The 17,484-nt window shown below is 43.7% G+C and overlaps 1 long non-coding RNA gene across 1 annotated transcript in view; it reads right to left on the bottom strand.

Moving 5' to 3' along the window:
• Positions 1-6,387: 6,387 nt before the first annotated feature.
• LOC148124849 (uncharacterized) overlaps positions 6,388-17,484 on the bottom strand; it is a 29,951-nt gene continuing 18,854 nt past the window's right edge. The window contains exon 3 of the long non-coding RNA XR_015744977.1: positions 6,388-6,440. This is a non-coding gene — a long non-coding RNA (uncharacterized LOC148124849). The remainder of the gene's footprint in view (positions 6,441-17,484) is intronic.

The following is a 17,484-nucleotide window of genomic DNA, read 5'->3' as shown; positions in this document are numbered from 1 at the left end:
GACTTTAGCAGATGTTAGGTCTTCCTGGAAAGCCATCACAAAACTACACAGCCCTTGCGTCTTGCATTTCCCCACTCCCCCGCCACCAGCCAAAAGCGAGCCAAAGTTACTTCCGAGGCATTAACTGGAAGGAAAACATCAGAAAAATGACAGTGGAGATACCTCTGACACAACCTCTGTGGGACAGCCATGGTGGTAAAGCCTTAGGGGAATTCCAACTCTAATGCGCAGCACGATCTGCCACACAAGGGTTCTGTTTTCTTTTCTGTTTTCCTCTCCTTTTCTTTCTTTTTTTTTAGGAGAAGAGGGGTAGGGGGAGGAAAGCCCTCGACACTGACACTCGGAAATTGCCACATGTTTGGAATCTCAGCGAGCTCCCCCATCAAGTTATGTTCCTGCAAGTCATTATTTCCATTAGACAAAAGAGGCTCGGCATTGTGTTAACTCGAGGCAGGATGCTGGCCTGTGTCTGGCAAGCGCAGGAGGAAAGCCTCCTTACCTGAAGGCCAGGAGGTTGGTTTGCTTGTTTATATTCGATCGGTATAGCTGCCCATCTCACCCAAGTAGCTGTAGGCAGCCTTCACCATATATATGTACATAATGACAACGCACAACAACTCAGATCAGGAACACATTCTGCTGGATAGGGGAGAAAAAATCAATAGGAGAATGTCTATGATCATGGAATAGCACCTACATGGCCTCAAATGAACACCATGACCTCAAACCAGATTCATAGAATCATAGGGCTGGAAGGGAACTTTGAGGCCTTCTAGTCCAACCTCCTACTCAAGGAAGGAGACTTTATTCCATTCTGGACAAATGAGTGTCCAATCTTTTCTTGAAGCCTCCTGGGAGCCAAAACGGGCCACCGGGGGGTGGGGTAGGGAAGCATACCCCAATGCTCCATTTTGGGCTTACCTGGGAGCCAGAATCCAGGTGTATCGGGACTCCTTGAGGGGGAAGTGTTAGGAACTACTAGTCCTGTGAACTGGATGTAAAATTAACATCCGGTTCGCTCAAAACCAGCCTGAACCAGCTGAATCCCACTCCTGGCTGGCAAGGCAGGTGTTGGGGTGTGCAAAACCTGGCTACAACTGTCCAAAGGTAAGTAGTAGGGCAGCTCCACCCACCCTCCCCACCCTAGCTTAAGTTTTATCCCTGCACTCTGCAGTGGGCAGGATCTTAATTAGGGCTTATTTTGAGTGCATGTATAAAAATCAAGCTAGGACTTACTTTCAGAGTAGGTCATATTTTGGGGGGAAACAGGTTTTCTCAACCTCTCTTCCAAGCTGATGCCAACCACAGTAGCAGAAAGCAGCGCTATGAAGCAAGCGAGACTTGCCAAGTCCTACTTCTTTACGAGACAATTGCTTCAGAGTGAAGAGGACAGTGTGTGAGTCTTGCACGGAGATATTGAAAATTCCTTTGGATTCTCTCCCGTGCTTGTTGGCTGGAGACTCCTTTTCACACTGTTCCACTTCCTGCTTTCCTAATCCAATCTTCAGCCTGCTTCCTGTCCTGGGAATAAAGAAATCCTGGCCAACATAAATGATACCAGTAGTATTCTATTGGAATTGTCATTGAGCTTCGGCGAGGGCTGGCCACCCAGATCTGACGCTCCAATGACTTCGCTTCTGACTTGGCAAGATTTCTCGGTTCTCCCCATACGGCATTCTTCGCGCCTCCCATTCCCTCATCCCTGCCAAATGCTTCTTGGACCCTTGGCTCCCTGTCTTCTCTCGGGGAGTCCTTCATCCCAGCTGAGGCCAAGCCAAGCTGAGCTTTCTGCCATGCGTTACAAGCTGCAGGCAAGAATTTGATTCACTTAGTTTTAAAGAGGATTGGGAAACTTTTTTGCGCAGGCATCGGGGATTTGATCTCAAAACTTACAAGTGGGTCTGACAGAAGCATATTTCATCCAGGATAAGGCAACGTTATATGTGCATTCAAAAAATTCTCAAAGGAAAAAATAAAACCGAAAAAATCTTGGGAAAAGCACCTTGGGGTTCCTATCTTCCCGTTCTCTCTCTCTCTCTCTCTCTCTCTCTCTCTCTCTCTCTCTCTCTCTCTCTCTCTCTCTCTTTCTTTCTTTTTTTTCTCTTTACAAAGTCTGCACTATTGTTACTATTAATCTTCTCATCACTCCTTATCACCCATCCCCTCCCACTTATGACTGTATGACTGTAACTTTGTCACTTGTATCCTTATGGTTTATATTGACTGTTTCCTAGTATGATTTAATTGCTTATAATTTGATTGCCCTGTGACTATTATTAAGTGTTGTACCTTATAATTCTGGACTCTTGATTAATGTATCTTTTCTTTTATGTACACTGAGAGCATTTGCACCAAAGACAAATTCCTTGTGTGTCCAATCACACTTGGCCAATAAAATAATTATATTCTATTTTTCTTTCTTTTCTTTCTTTCTTTCTTTCTTTCTTTCTTTCTTTCTTTCTTTCTTTCTTTCTTTCTTTCTTTCTTTCTTTCTTTCTTTCCTTCCTTCCTTCCTTCCTTCCTTCCTTCCTTCCTTCCTTCCTTCCTTCCTTCCTTCCTTCTTTCTATCATCTATCTATCAGAATAGATCTGGAAGGGTCCCTGGGGGCTTTCCTTGCTCAAGGAGGAGACCCAATACCATTTCAGATAGGTGTCTGCCCAGTCTCTTCTTAAAAACCTCCAGTGATGAAGCACCCACAACTTCTGGTGGCAAGCAGTTCCACTGGTTAATTGTCCTCACTGTTAGGAAGTTTCTCCTTCATTCCATGTTGCTTCTCTTCCTTGAGTAGCTCCCATCTATTAGTTTCTTGTCCTGCCTTCTGGTGCTTTGGAGGATGAGTTGACCACCCTCTTCTTTGTGGCAGTCCCTCAAGTTATGGAGTACTGCTATCATGTCATCCCGTCCCCACAATCCTTCTTTTCTCTAGACTGGCCAAACTCAACTCCTTACAACCATTTTTCATACGTTTTTGTCCCCAGGCCTTTGATCATCTTAGCTGCTCTTCTTTGCACTTTCCCCCCAAATCTCAACGTCTTTTGTTATAATGTGGTGACCAAAACTGGACGCACGATTCCAGACGCAGCTGAAGTTTTTATAAAGCGGTACTAATCCTTCGCATGATTTGGATTCTATGCCTGTTTATACAACCAAGGATTGTATTCGCTTTGGGGGCTGCTGCCGCACGTGGCTGTCTCGTGTTTAAGGGATCCCTCTCGTGGGTTACTGTTTCCGAGCCAGCCAATTTCTACAGAGTGTAATTCCACACCCAATAAGTGCAGTTGGAACGTCTGTTTCCTTTTCATGCTGAAAACAGCATCAGGCAAAACTGTCGAGCCCGGGAATTGAGAGTGCCATTTTTACTAGACTTTTCTTCATTTTTTTTTTCCCTCTTCTGTTTCAAAGGTCTATCTTTCCGCCCCTCCTGAACATAAAAAGGCAGGATGATAGTTCCTGCTTAGACTCCTGAGACCATCTGCCAACCCAAATGGCAGGCAGGGGTAGAGTGGGATTGGAGGGAGGGCGGGGGGGGGGAGGGGTAGAGAATTAATTATGAATGGTGTCTTCCCATGTTAATCATTCATTCCAAAGGAGTTTTCCAGCTTGTTTACAAAAGCACTTGGCCTGGGGCAGCTCTCTGCATAAATGGTCTGATTACAGGATGCAGAGTAGTTCTTAATAAGCCTCAGATGATTGGGAGGGGGGGAGGAGAGAAATTAAAAAGACTGCTTTGCTTTATGTATGCAAATCGTTTAAAGAACAATAGGAAAAAAAAAACTAGGATTACGATGGAAGACAAGCTCCTTGCTTTTCCTTAGCCTCCAATTTTGTCTTCCCCAGCAACTTTCCACAATCAACACAAACCCCTTCTCCTTCTGTGACTATTGCATCCAGTATATAAAAAAGGAGGTTGAGACTCTACAAAGAGTGCAGAGGAGAGCAACTTCTGGAAGCTAAAACACATAAAGAATGGTTGCTGGGATTGGGTATTGTATTCTTCCGTCTAGACTAGTGAAAAGGAAGAGTAGGGGTGATATGATAGCAGTCCTCCAATATTTGAGGGCTGTCAGAAAGCAGGGGAGGAGGAGGGGAGGGGAGATGGATGGATGGATGGATGGATGGATGGATGGATGGAAAGTAATCAAGGAGAGAAACAACCAAGGACTAAGATGAAATTTCCTGACAGTGAGAACAATTCGTCAGGACTTTTGGAAGGACCTTCTACCACTCATAACTTTCAGATGGGAAAGCATTTAAAGTCCCCGTTCTTCACCAAATACCCTCTTATGACCATTTTTATTGGCTTCAATGGACAGTTGAGCACCTGCTCTGAAGAACCTTCCTTCTATAATTTTTCTCTCTCACACGCACCTCAAGAGCAAGGAACAGGCAGTCCCAGCACGGTGAGAAGGAGTGAACAAGCATCTCAACTATAGGAAGTCATCTCCTTTAGGGGAGAGAAAATTTATCCCCCTCTTTGCGGCTCTGGGAATCCTATTTCTTCTCCAATCTGTTTACAGTTGTCTAAACCAAGCCAGCAGCCTTTAACAAATAAGTCACATTGCAGCCCTTGGAAGAAGGCTCCGTGATGGATAACTCCTCTCTTCTCATACTTTTATCAACAAATGTCAAAGAAGGCTCAAAAAGCCACGACATTTTACCCAAGCGGCCCAGAGGGTTTCATTTTCTTCGCACTTCGGTTTCCTCTGTGCCTTTAATCAGAGCTAGGGGGATGGAATTGCGCTGGCCGGGCCAAGCTTTAAGGCCTGCTGTGCAACTAACAATTAGTTTAAAGGCTGTGATCTGTAACTTTTGTGGAAGGGAGTGGGTGGAGATATAAGCAGATTCGGGGAGCTCAGAGCCTTGCCGTTGAATGAAGAAAAATATCACACCGGAAGGGACCAAGTGGGTTATCCCAGCAACTTAATATCATCTGGTTGTGATTTGTAGTTGCTGATAATAGATTGTGATTGTCCACTAAGGAGGGGACTGAGGGAGAGAGAGGAGAGAGAGGGGGGAGGAGAGAGGGAGAGAAGAAGAGAGGGGAAAGAGGGAGAGAGGAGAGGGAGGGAGGGGGAGAGAGAGAGGAGGGGAGAGGAGAGGGAGGGAGAGACAGACAGACAGACAGAGAGAGAGGAGAGAGAGGGGAAGGGGAGAGAGAGGGGAGAAAGGGAGAGAGAGGAGAAAGGGAAAGAGAGAATGGATGGATGGAGGGAGAGAGGGAGAGGGAGACAGAGAGAGGAGGGAACATGGGAGGGCAGAGATGAGGCTGGACCTGAGAGTGAATTTCCAAAATGACAGTTGCCATCTGTGCAAATGTCGTGTCGGGAGCCACTTCTCTCTGGCAAATGGCCAAGCCTGAGATGGCCTGAGCGAAGAGAAACCAGCAGGGGAATGTCCGGGCTATTTATTGTTTATCAAAATAAACCGACTGGACGAAGACATATGCGAGGAATTTATATCAAACAGCTGCGAAAGCAAGTCCCTGGGTGGGGTTGGGGGCTGACCTTGATGTGACTGGACCACACACAGGAAGTCATTTGTGTGAGTCTTTCAGCCTCGGGACCCGCCAGCGGCACCACGGGGCTGCGACGGTCCCTTTTCCAAACTGGGCCCAACTCACTGGCGTCGGCCTTCCCAGGGTTTCGCTAGGCAATGGCTTGCTTTTAATTATAGCACCAAAGGAGAAGAAGCTTGGGTAATGTAACGTGAATAGAGCAGATTTAAATTGGATGTTGCGCTGCAGCGTTGCTTTGGTAGGAGGAAGCCTCACAGGGGAAACACGCAGCCTGAAGTTGGATGAAAATGGCCCCTTTATAATATTATTATTATTATTATTATTATTATTATTATTATTATTATTATTATTATTATTATTATTATTATTATTATTATTCCTCCTCCTCCTCCTCCTCCTCCTCCTTCTGATTCTTCTTCTCCTCCTCCTCCTCCTCCTTCTGCTTCTCCTCTTCCTCCCTCCTCCTCCTTCTCCTTCTCCTCCTTCTCCTTCCTCCTTCCTCCTTCTCCTTCCTCCTCCTTCTTCTCCTTCTCCTTCTCCTCCTCCTCCTCCTTCTCCTTCTCCTCCTTCTTCTCCTTCTCCTCCTCCTCCTTCTCCTCCTTCTCCTCCTCCTCCTCCTCCTCCTCCTCCTCCTCCTCCCCTCCTCCTCCTTCTCCTTCTCCTCCCTCCTTCTCCTCCTCTTCTCCTCCTCCTCCTCCTCCTCCTCCTCCTCCTTCTCCTTCTCCTTCCTTCCTCCTCCTCCTCTCCTTCTCCTTCTCCTTCTCCTTCTCCTTCCTTCCTCCTTCTCTTCCTCCTCCTCCTCCTCCTCCTCCTCCTCCTCCTCCTCCTCCTCCTCCTCCTCCTCCTCCTCCTCTTCCTCCTCCTCTTCCAGGCTGGTTTCATTTTTAAGGCATGACTAGAACTCACAATTTCCTGGTATCTAGTCTGGTGAGAAAGCATTATTAAGTACATTATTGTTAAAGACAACATGAACTCAACCTAAAAAATATCAGTTAACAATTCAGCCTGCACTTTCTGTCTGGAGACCAGGTCCAGCGTTTAGCGGTCAAGCTTTATCCCCTTTCCTATAAGCACCCATCAGAAAATGTTAAGAAGGACTAAATCGATGATAATAAATATTCACAATGGTAAACAGGCAGTGCTTACCATAAACCACCTGAGGTTGATTTACGTTCACTCCATCTTATCATTTCACTTTTTTTAAAAAAAAAAAATTATTTGAATGATCAGGCCAGAGACTATGACGTCATTCCAACTGAGTGTCATTTCGTATCTTTAATTACGAACTGGAATGTTGTCTTTTGTGGAGCTCTTATCTGTATAGCATTCCTACAGCTCAGGGGAAAAAGAAAAAAGAAAGCAGATATTCATGGACAGGCAAACAAATAGATAAAACTGCATGGGAAGCGGAGGGAAGTGCCGTTTGGAGGGAATTCACTTAGTGTTTAGGCAGACAAAATTCACTGCTTCAGTGCTGAGGGCATAAGGGGGCAAAGGAAAGGAAGAGAATCCTATATCTCCATTTGTGACACTTGAGTCTTAGCCATCCCTAATTTGCCCTGCTTTGAAAACTACCTCAAGTTCTTCTTTAAGTCAAGCAAATGAACAGAGCAACAGGTAGATTTAACAGATTAACAGAGTTGGTCGGGGCCTTGTAGGTCATCTAGTCCAACCCCCCACCCACCCAAGCAGGAGACCCTACACCATTTCTGACAGATGGCAGTCCAGTCTCTTCTTGAAAGCCTCCCTTGGCTTTCCCATGTGGCTTATCACCTCCTCGTTTCTGATTTTGTCAACCCAGCTTATACATAACAGCCGCTTCTAAATCCACATTTCAAATGCTTCTTCTAGTCTCTTCAAGTGGCTTTTTTATCCAGATACCAACTCTCCACTCCGTAGAGCAGGAGAGAAAAGATGTAGCAATTGACAAGCCTGATTTTCAATCTTAGGTTTAGGTCGTGACAGCAGAAGACTTTTTTTCATTTTGAAGAATGCTGTTCGAGCTTTCTCTATCCTTGTTTTTACTTCAGTGGTCATGTTCCAACTTTCATGTAAATTAGAACCGAGGTACATGATCCTTTCAACTTTTTTCTAGTGGTATTCCTCTAGTGCAGGGGTCTGCAACAGTGGTGGAATTCAAAACTTTTTACTACCGGTTCTGTGGGCGTGGCTTGGTGGGCGTGCCAGGGGAAGGATACTGTAAAATCTCCATTCCCTCCTCTCCCCGCTAACCTGCTTTCCAGCTCCGTTCTCCTGTGCAGGGCAACCAAAGAAGACCCAGCCGATCAGCTGGGACTCGGGAAGCAGAGAATAGATGGAGGAAGGGCCAGTCAGAAGTGGGATTTGCCGGTTCTCCAAACTACTCAAAATTTCCACTACTGGTTCTCCAGAACTGGTCAGAACCTGCTGAATACCACCTCTGGTCTGCAACCTTAAACACTGAAAGAGCCATTTGGACCCACAGAAAAGAAAACACTGAGAACCAATAATTTAACAACTGGTGTGACTGGGTGGGTGTGGCCAACTTGACGTTACTCACTCCCACCCAGTCACCTCCTGCCCTGGAGTATGGAATGGGTCTCCATCCCCTGCCATCACCCTTACCTTCTCAGGCCAGGAGAGGAGTGACAGGGAGGGTGGGGAGGTGCCAGCCAGTGGTAGGATCAGCCAACAGGGAGCCACAGCAGACGGCCAAAAGAGCCGCATGTGGCTCCAGAGCCGCAGGTTACAGACCCCTGCTCTAGTGGATGAGCAACACTGGGAGCTAGCCCCAGCTCAGGAACTCAGCTTGCAAGTAGAAGAAGAGGTGCCACTTGTCAAATAATGGATGGGTTGTGAATTATTCACTCAGCTTGGCTTACAATTAGAGTAGCGGCTATGTAATATTTATACCTTTGCACAGACTAATGATTTGGGGGTTTCCTCTTATCTTGCATAAGTAGTAAAATGGGTCTGCCTGCAAAGGCTGTTGAGGAACAAAGTGTCAAATAGACCCATATGACTTGGAAGGAGAAAAAGGGATCCCAACACAGGTAAAATGAATTAAGAGTGTAGCTAGTAGGGATGTTTGCATTTATTTATTATATATTAAGTGTATATGTCGACCATCTCACCATTCAAAGAGACTCTGAAGGGCTTATGAGGCAATGAAATCACAAGTCTACGAATATTAAAATTGATAAGAATTAGATAAAGACTATAAACCAGGAGCATAAATTAGTGTAGCAAAATAAAATGGCCACTGCTCAGCCCAGATCTGGTTGGCTGCCCTTGAGAGGAAGGAAGGAAGGAAGGAAGGAAGGAAGGAAGGAAGGAAGGAAGGAAGGAAGGAAGGAAGGAAGGAAGGAAGGAAGGAAGGAAGGAAGAGGGAAGGAAGGAAGGATTAAGTTATGAGGAAGGAAGGAAGGAAGGAAGGAAGGAAGGAAGGAAGGAAGGAAGGAAGGAAGGAAGGAAGGAAGGAAGGAAGGAAGGAAGGAAGGAAGGAAGGAAGGATGGATTAAGTTATGAGGAAGGGAGGAAGGAAGGAAGGAAGGAAGGAAGGAAGGAAGGAAGAGGGAAGGAAGGAAGGATTAAGTTATGAGGAAGGAAGGAAGGAAGGAAGGAAGGAAGGAAGGAAGGAAGGAAGGAAGGAAGGAAGGAAGGAGGTGGAGAGAAGGGAGGGAGGATAAGATGCCCAGTGATATTACATCGGAAAAATGGGGAAGGGATTTTTGACTTGTCAGCAAGTGTGTGTAAAGGAAATGTTTGCACTACTCTATGTTATCATCCAGACATGTTAGGACTGCAACTCCCAGAATCCCTAACCAGTAAGTTTTAAGGGTTGTGGGGATTGCATGTATTTGAAAGGGCCAGACTGGGATCTGTTGTAGCAAAACTGCATAGAATTCCTCTGCTGTGTTTGGAATAAATTACAAGCAACTTATCTCTCGCTTTATTGTTCTCTCAGGATGTCTTCCTTTGTCATAAAACAATAACTATTGGGATAAGTAGTACTTTTAAGGTTTACTATTCAGACAGAGTAATTGTATCTTTTAATCTGGGTCAAACTGCTCTTGCTTATTACAAATTGGCTCCAAATCTCTTTTCTCCCCACCACTTTGGGCAACCTTCACCCCACCCTACTTCAAAGAGAAACATGTGTGTATAATTCATGGTAGAATTACACTCCGGGTAGCAGAATCTAGCAACAAGGGCTAGAAGGGAAGGAAAGCTTCCCTTCTGAAAACTTTCCCGCTCTCAAATCCAATTCCCGTGTGTTTGAAACTTTATTGAAGAGGTAAAGGTTATGCAGATAATCTCATAACTGATAAAATGGAGAAGGAATTGGATCTGTCCCTGGTGGACTCGGTCAAAGCTTCAAAAGGTTCCTCGGAAATGTGCTGTAGTTAGAATGAGGACAGCTTTTCCCCAGGCACATGTTGGGTTGAACAAGAAAGGTAAATAAACCAAATTACTCCAGAAAAAGAGGACAGGGAAGGGAATGAAAAAAGGGAGGGAAGGAGGGATGGAGGGAGGAAGGAAGGAAGGAAGGAAGGAAGGAAGGAAGGAAGGAAGGAAGGAAGGAAGGAAGGAAAGAAAGAAAAGAAAGAAGGAAGAAAAGAAAGAAGGGAAGAAAGAAAGAAAAAGAAAGAAGGGAAGGAAGGAAGGAAGGAAGGAAGGAAGGAAGGAAGGAAGGAAGGAAGGAAGGAAGGAAGGAAGGAAGGAAGAATTTATTCTCTGAAACAGTATGATTTTACTGCTGTTAGGAATAGCACAAGGAAAATGCTATCAACCTGGCAAGAGAATTTGTCAAATAGAGAATTGTGGTGATGAAAATACCTGGAAAAAAAAAAAAGAATGGGAGCAATTAATTCCCAGTGGGACAAATATAAGAGTGGCCCACTGGGGGAGGAAGGAGGGAGAGGAGGAGGAGGAGGAGGAGGAGGAGGAGGAGGAGGAGGAGGAGGAGGAGGAGGAGGAGGAGGAGGAGGAGGAGGAGGACCTATTGAAATTGGGTGGGTAGTAAACTTACATAAATAAAGTGTTCCTCCTCCTCCTCCACCTGAATCTCTGCCACCAACTCCATGGCCATCAACACCCATACCTTCTCCCCCCCAAAAAAGTATTGGGAAACTTTGATGGATGACTCAGCTGCGATGGGAAATAGCAACCCCAGCAGACAGAGGGGAGTCATTTTTAATCCTGGTGGAAGGATGGCATTGCTTTGTCTCTGTCACTTACCCAGAGACTTTGTAGAGATAGAGATTAGATCATACATTATCAGGCAGCCACAAGACACAGAAGACACCTGCCGCTTAACAGATGTCTTCCCAAGGAGAAAGAGTGTGTGGAAGTGGTCAAAGGCAACCCCGGTCACAGATCTGAGAGGGAAAAAAAAATAGGAATTTTTCTTCACCTTTTATGCAGGTTAGAAATGAGGTCTTGGGTGGCTTCTGACATTTAGAATAGAATTCTTTATAGAATAGAATTCTTTTTTTTTTTTTTGGCCAAGTATGATTGGAAACATGAGGAATTTGTCTTCGGTGCATAAGCTCTCAGCGTACATAAAGAAAAAATAAAATACGTTCATCAAGAATCCTAAGATACAACACTTAGTGATAGACATAAGTTACTAATAAGCAATCAAATCATACTAGGAAACAAATAAAACAACAATATTGTATAGATACAAGTAACATGGTTATAGTCATAAATGGGAAGAGATAGATAATGGGAGGGATAAGAACAATAATAGTAATACAGTCTTACTAAGTAGTTTGATAGTGTAGTGGGAATTAGTTGTTTAGCAGAGTGATGGCATTTGGGGAAAAAACTGTCCTTGTGTCTAGTTGTTCTGGTGTGCAGTGCCCTATAGCATAGTTGTTTTGAGGATAGAAGTTGAAACAATTTATGTCCGAATGTGAGGGGTCTGTAAATATCTTCACAGTCCTCTTTTTGACAGTATATAGGTCCTCAATAGAAGGCAGGTTGGTAGTAATTGTTTTTTCTGCAGTCCTAATCTTTGTCTTTCTTGTTGGGTTGCAGAGCCAAACCAGACAGTTATAGAGGTGCAGATGACAGAGTCAATCATTCCTCTGTAGAAATACCTCAAAGGTCCTTTTTTTCTTCAACAAGTAAGCCAGGTTGTTTTTTTCCCTTGAAGAAGAAGAAGAAGAAAACATTTCACTTCTCATCTTCATCTTCCTCAAAAGGGAGAAAAAAACAGTCCAGTTGTTTTACTTGAAGAAAAAGAAAAGCACCTTGAAGACAATTAGGACCTGGATGACTGAGAATCTCCACAGACAAAGCAAGTAAGCAGCTTTCCTCCTTGTTTAACGAAGCAAATAGTGGCTAAGATTATATACCCAAAGCTGTTAGAGCAAATCCAGGGTGGTTATTTTGCAAAACTGGAAATCAGTGCTTTATTAGAAAGGGGCAAGAAGAGAGAGGAAGAATGAAAGTGAAAAGACAGAAGAATAATATTGCACACAGACTTCTCATAATTAATATGCATTTTCAAAGAAAAAGAGACCATAACCATAAAAGTAGGAGTTTTGCATGCTGAAACAATCAGCGTCTTCATTTTCAGCTTGATCTAGGAAAATTCACTGAAAATCTTTGGGGAGCTGTTATTTCTATACTGTAATGTTGAGCCAATAGAATAATTTTGATTAGATTCATTATATTTCGATCCTCTCTTTCCCCCAATTGCTCAAGAAGCCATATGGCCTCCTCCAAATTTTTCCCACAGAAGCTGTTGATCCTCAAAAATAATTATTGCTGTATAGATTCTGTTTCAAAAACAACGTTGAAGTCCTGCTTCAGTTTTGCTGAGATGTCAGTATAGATTTCTCTGTTCATTTCTGTTTTGAGAAGCATCCTAAACAAACTAAACAAATAAATATATGTAGACACATGTGAAATGAATCTCGTGGCTATTGCTGCCTGTAATTTTGGTTTGACAGATATTCTGATATAAACTCAAGAGTTAAATCTTACTGAATACAATGGGGTTTAAACCTAGATAAGTATATTGAAGACTGCAGGCTCTAAATGTCCTCCTATTTTGAAAAAAAAACATTGAAATACCTCTTCTAAAAAATAAAACATTTATCAATTTCCTAACATTGATTTTGTATATTGCTTTGAGACATATGCTTAGAAGCAGGATGTCATTTTTTAGCGACAGAAAATAACAAGCATTCTCCTCCTCCTCTGCATAACATAAAAGAACTATGGAATATTCCATTTAACCTTGTCAGATATCACAGAAAATCTTCCATTTCTCAGGTCTGTGAATTCAAGAAACCCAGGATCCCCCAAGGAAAGAAGGGCTTACTGCAAGATGTTAGGATCCCATTTGTTCAATAAGTTACGAAAGGGCAACGAATGCAGGGATAAATAAACAGAGGACGAAAGGGGTTGAGAAACTTTCTCATTCTTGGACTTTACCAACACCCACATCTTGAAGCGCCTAGTTGCAGATTAAAAGCCCTTGAAGGGGAGAGCTACACTTTATTCCCAAGTAGTTTTGGCTCAGGAAATCAGAAAATGTAGGATGCTGCCCCAAGCTTGCCAAGTTTTTGAAGTATGTTCCTAGAAGAGCAGCCAACAAAACGGACAAAGCTTGCAAGCCTGCTGCAAGGATACCTACAGATGCTCAAGAACAGATGTTTCCTCTCACTGGCCAAATCCTTGTCCTGCTTGAGGTTGGTTTGACCTGTGTGTGAACAGCTCTGTGCCGAGAACAGTGAAAGAATGGCAGCCGCCGAGTCCCACTCCGCTTCTCTCCTTCACTCTCTCTTTAGCCCCACCGAATGCTCAGCCACGCTTCCTTTTAAGCACTTAATTACCCCTGAGCAACTGAAGCTCATACATCCTCCTGGCTTAACGGCTCCGAAGTCATCTCACCCTAATTTATGAGGACAGGGTTCAAAGTTTTAATAATATTTGGATAATATCATTGCCAAAAACGTCTCCGAGCGCTGATGGATGAGGGAGAGAAAGAGATGCATTTGGATTCCACGCATGACAAGGTCTGAGCGTTTGCAGCGCAGGCCTCAGTTTCAAACTCTTCGGGAAAATGTTCGCCTGGGTCTCCGTTCTTCTCATGAATTATGGATCTGTGAACGGGAGGGATTATAAACGGTGACGGAAAACACACAGAGACTGCTCGTTCCAAAGGAGCTGTCCTCTTGGCAACTCTGTGGTCTACAGATAAATGGGTTTTTCAGGGAAGACCAAAATGGTTGACAAAACACTTAGCAGATAATGTTTCAGGACATTGGCATATAAAATATACGCGGGCAGGCCCTGCCACGCTTGTGTATTAACGTTGACACTCTGCTCGAGTGGTTTCTTGGATTTATTTTTTATTTTATTTTGACTCTTTCCTTCCACACCTTCTGGTATTTACATCCCCACAGCTGCGCCTAAGGGCATGTTTATCTGGTGCTCCAGGCTGTTAGTTGCTTGATGGAGGCAAACCGACATTCACTTTTGGCAATTTTTTGCTAGGGGCTATTTTGATGTGCGAAGATTGACGATGTCAATCAATGGCAAAATAAGAAGAGGTGGAGGCCCAACCCCTCCTGAGGGTGAAGTGCCTTCCAGATGGGTTCAGGACAGCAATGCAAATGAGGCACCTAGAGCCAAAGCCTTAAATTTTACACCTCTTGAAATCAAATTTTCGTTGTGTTTTACTCAGTCGCTGGAGCCTGTAAAGAAAATATGTTATCTGCCCTTGTTATTCCATCATAATCACTGTGGTTGACTCCATTAGCCTGATTGCAAGAACCACTTGTCTCAAATTCAGGCGATAATGACACACACACAAAGTGCCTCAGATGTGAAACAATTTGGGTGAGGAGATATGAACGTTGCAGTCCACCAGGCTGCCTGTTCCTATGAACATTTTGTATTTCCTACAGTCAAACTAAAAGCTGAAGTTATGCTTCTGTTCCACAAACTTCATTGGTCACCGAGTCCAATGCTTCTGGGTCCAATTCAAAGTGCTAGTTTTAGTATCTAAAGCCCCACATGGCTTGGGGCCAGATTATCTGAGGGACCATTTCTTCTCAATGGCATCAATTCCGCTCTAGCAAAAGAGATAAGCTATGGGCCTCATCTCTTAGAAACTACACTTAGGAGGCCCAAAATGGTGGAACTTCTCTGTCATGATGTCCACCTGAGGGACCATTCTCCCCCACAAAGTGAGTTGCTCTCCGTTCCTCTTTATTTTCTAGAAGTCCCTCAAGACCTAGCTTTGACGTCAGATCTGGGGGTCTCCGGAGATCATTGAGCAAGTTGTCTCCACGCTGATTTGGCCATGATCAGTTGTCCTGTGGTGAATTGGCTGTGGTGAGTTGGTTGTGGCACATTGGCCATGGCAAGTTGGCCATGATAAGTTGTCATAGACCCACTGGTATCAAATACATTCTTTCTTAACTGACAAAATAAAGTCAATGGTTTTGTTCTTCCATTGACTAGTTTGCTGATTCAAGCAGAATTATTGTTTTAATGCCACCCTAGATGATCTTGAACAATACTGTGTTTACTACTGACTTTTTTTTTTTTTTTTGCATTTAGCGTTTACCCAACACTTTCCTCTTTTTTTTTTTTTTTTTTTGGCGATTCTCCTAAGTCTAGGGTAAAATCCTGAACCCCCAATATCTAACCGTGAGCCTCCCTGGTCTCAATCAAGATTTTTCTTTTCCCCTCTGATTCGATATACATGGACATGTCCAGTCAATTTTCTGATTTGAATCTGATGCACTGCAGGGTCAGAATTAAAATATTTAGCACTCTGGTTTGATGAAATCAAGACCTTTTGAGCCAGCTGTGTTTTGCCTGGAAACATATATTTTTTTTCTTCTTCTTCCAGACATCAGAGTGTTTTGCCAGAAATTACAAATCAAATGCGACTTTCTTAAAATGATTTTGTTGAGGGGGATACACGTGCTGTGGAACGCTTTGCATCCTTTTGGATCAAGGACATGTTATACCCCACAAGCCAACTTTTGTTTTGACTTGTCATGGGATTCTTAAGGAAGAAGAAACACTCTGTGTGTGTGTGTGTGTGTGTGTGTGTGTACATCTGGTGAATGGGTTAAGTATTGACTTCGCTTAAAGTGCTATATTTCATTGATCGAGTTGGCTTCAGTTAAGAAATGGAGATACAGAGGTGTCCAAAACAAAGAAACAAGATCTATATTCATTTGCTGAGGCAGGCGTTGCTCCAACTGAGAAGTGTATCTTTGCATCTATCAGCTGTACACAAGATGCAATGGACATTTTGGCGTGTGGGGAAGCCTGCTGGAATCCAGCCATGTCCGCTATAGTTCTACAAAGAAGAGAGGGTCGCCCAATCCCTGTTCTACATACATTCATCCGAACAGAGTCATCTCTTGAGAGAGAGAGAGAGCAGATGTCTAAGAAATGGCAATGGCCAAGCAGAAACCAAGGGCGTACCTTTGAAAGCGAGCAGATTAAAAACCAAAACAAGTGACAGAAAGTCAGGAAATCTTAGAAGCATAGAATAAGAGTTGGAAGGGACCTTGAAGGTCTTCTAGTCCTACCTCCTGCTCGAGCAGGAGATCCTACACCATTTCAAACCAATGATTGTCCAAAGTCTTCTTCAGGGTTGGAGCACCCACAACTTCTGGAGGCAAGTAGTTCCATTGATTACTTGTTCCAACAGTCAGGAAATTTTTTCCTTAGCTCTAGCTTGCTTCTCTCCTTAGTTGGTTTCCATCCATTGCTTCTTGTTCTGCTTTCAGGTGCTTTGGAGAATAACTTGACCCCCCTCTTCTGTGGGGCAGTCCCTTAGATATTGGGTGACTGCTATTCTGTCACCACTAGTCTTTCTTATCATTAAACTCTTCTTAAAAGCCTCTTCCTAAAAAGCCACTGATGGAGCAACTTCTGAGGACAATCTGTTCCACTGGTTAATTGTTTTCACTGTTTGGAAGTTTCTCCTTAATTTCAGGTTGCTTCTCTCTTTGTTTAGTTTTCCATCCATTGTTTTTTGTCTTGCCTTCTGGTGCTTTGGATAATAATTTGACCCCCCTCTTCTTTGTGGCAGCCCCTCAAATACTGGAACACTGTTATCATGTCTCCTCTATGATTTACCCAATGAAAGTCAACAGAATGTGATTATGCTCTTTAGACCGCTGAGTGGAAGGATTATGGCAGGATTTCTATTGTTCCTTGTCTCCAACCACATTGTGAATGATTCTTTCCCTTCCCTCAAAGGTGCTTTTTCAAGGGGCAACTGGACTTTCTCTGTTTTTCCTTGAAGAGGTTTCACTACCCAAGAAGCTTCTTCAGTTCTGACTTTCAGTCAGAAGCTTCTTGGATGAGAAGCGAAACCTCTTCAAGGAAAAACAAAGGAAGTCCAGTTGCCTCTTGAAAAGGCACCTTTGAGACAACCATGACTGAGAATATCCATAGACATTCGTTCCTGCCCTTTCTCTGTTGTACTGCGTATTGTAGAAATTGGTGCTATTTATGGAACATGAATGCCTTCCTGGTTAGGCCATTCCAGTGGCATCTCTCTGCTGTTCGTCTAGTCACAGCAGATGTTTCATAGCTGGTAAGATTATGATTTTTTTTTTTTCCTGAATGCCCATGAATTGTGAATTGGCTTTTCTGGCCGCTTCTAACAGGTTGTCCCTTGGCACTCTTCTAATTCCTGTTTATTGCTTGCTAATAGGGTGGTATTTCTCATGGCCTCTTTCTATCGGATCAATGGGAGGTGTTGACAACCAGCTCTGTTCTTAATTGGGCTCTCCTAGCTAGAACAATGGATGATTAGCCAACATTGAAACAAAAGACATCACAACTCAAGATGTGACAGATGCTTCCCTCTACCATTTCTCTACCCTATGCCAAGAAGCTGGAGGGCGTTGCCAAGTAATGTTCTTCTGAAGACTCTGGTTCCAAATGAAGATCAGTTCTTGGTTCAGCTGGCAACTCTTTGATAAGTAAT

The sequence above is a fragment of the Pseudonaja textilis genome, chromosome 11, assembly GCF_049901715.1.
Source record: "Pseudonaja textilis isolate UNSWEBS1 chromosome 11, rPseTex1.2, whole genome shotgun sequence".
Lineage (NCBI taxonomy): Eukaryota > Metazoa > Chordata > Lepidosauria > Squamata > Elapidae > Pseudonaja > Pseudonaja textilis.
The sequence above is the reverse complement of the archived record's forward strand: the minus strand, read 5'-3'. Positions and strand labels throughout refer to the sequence as shown.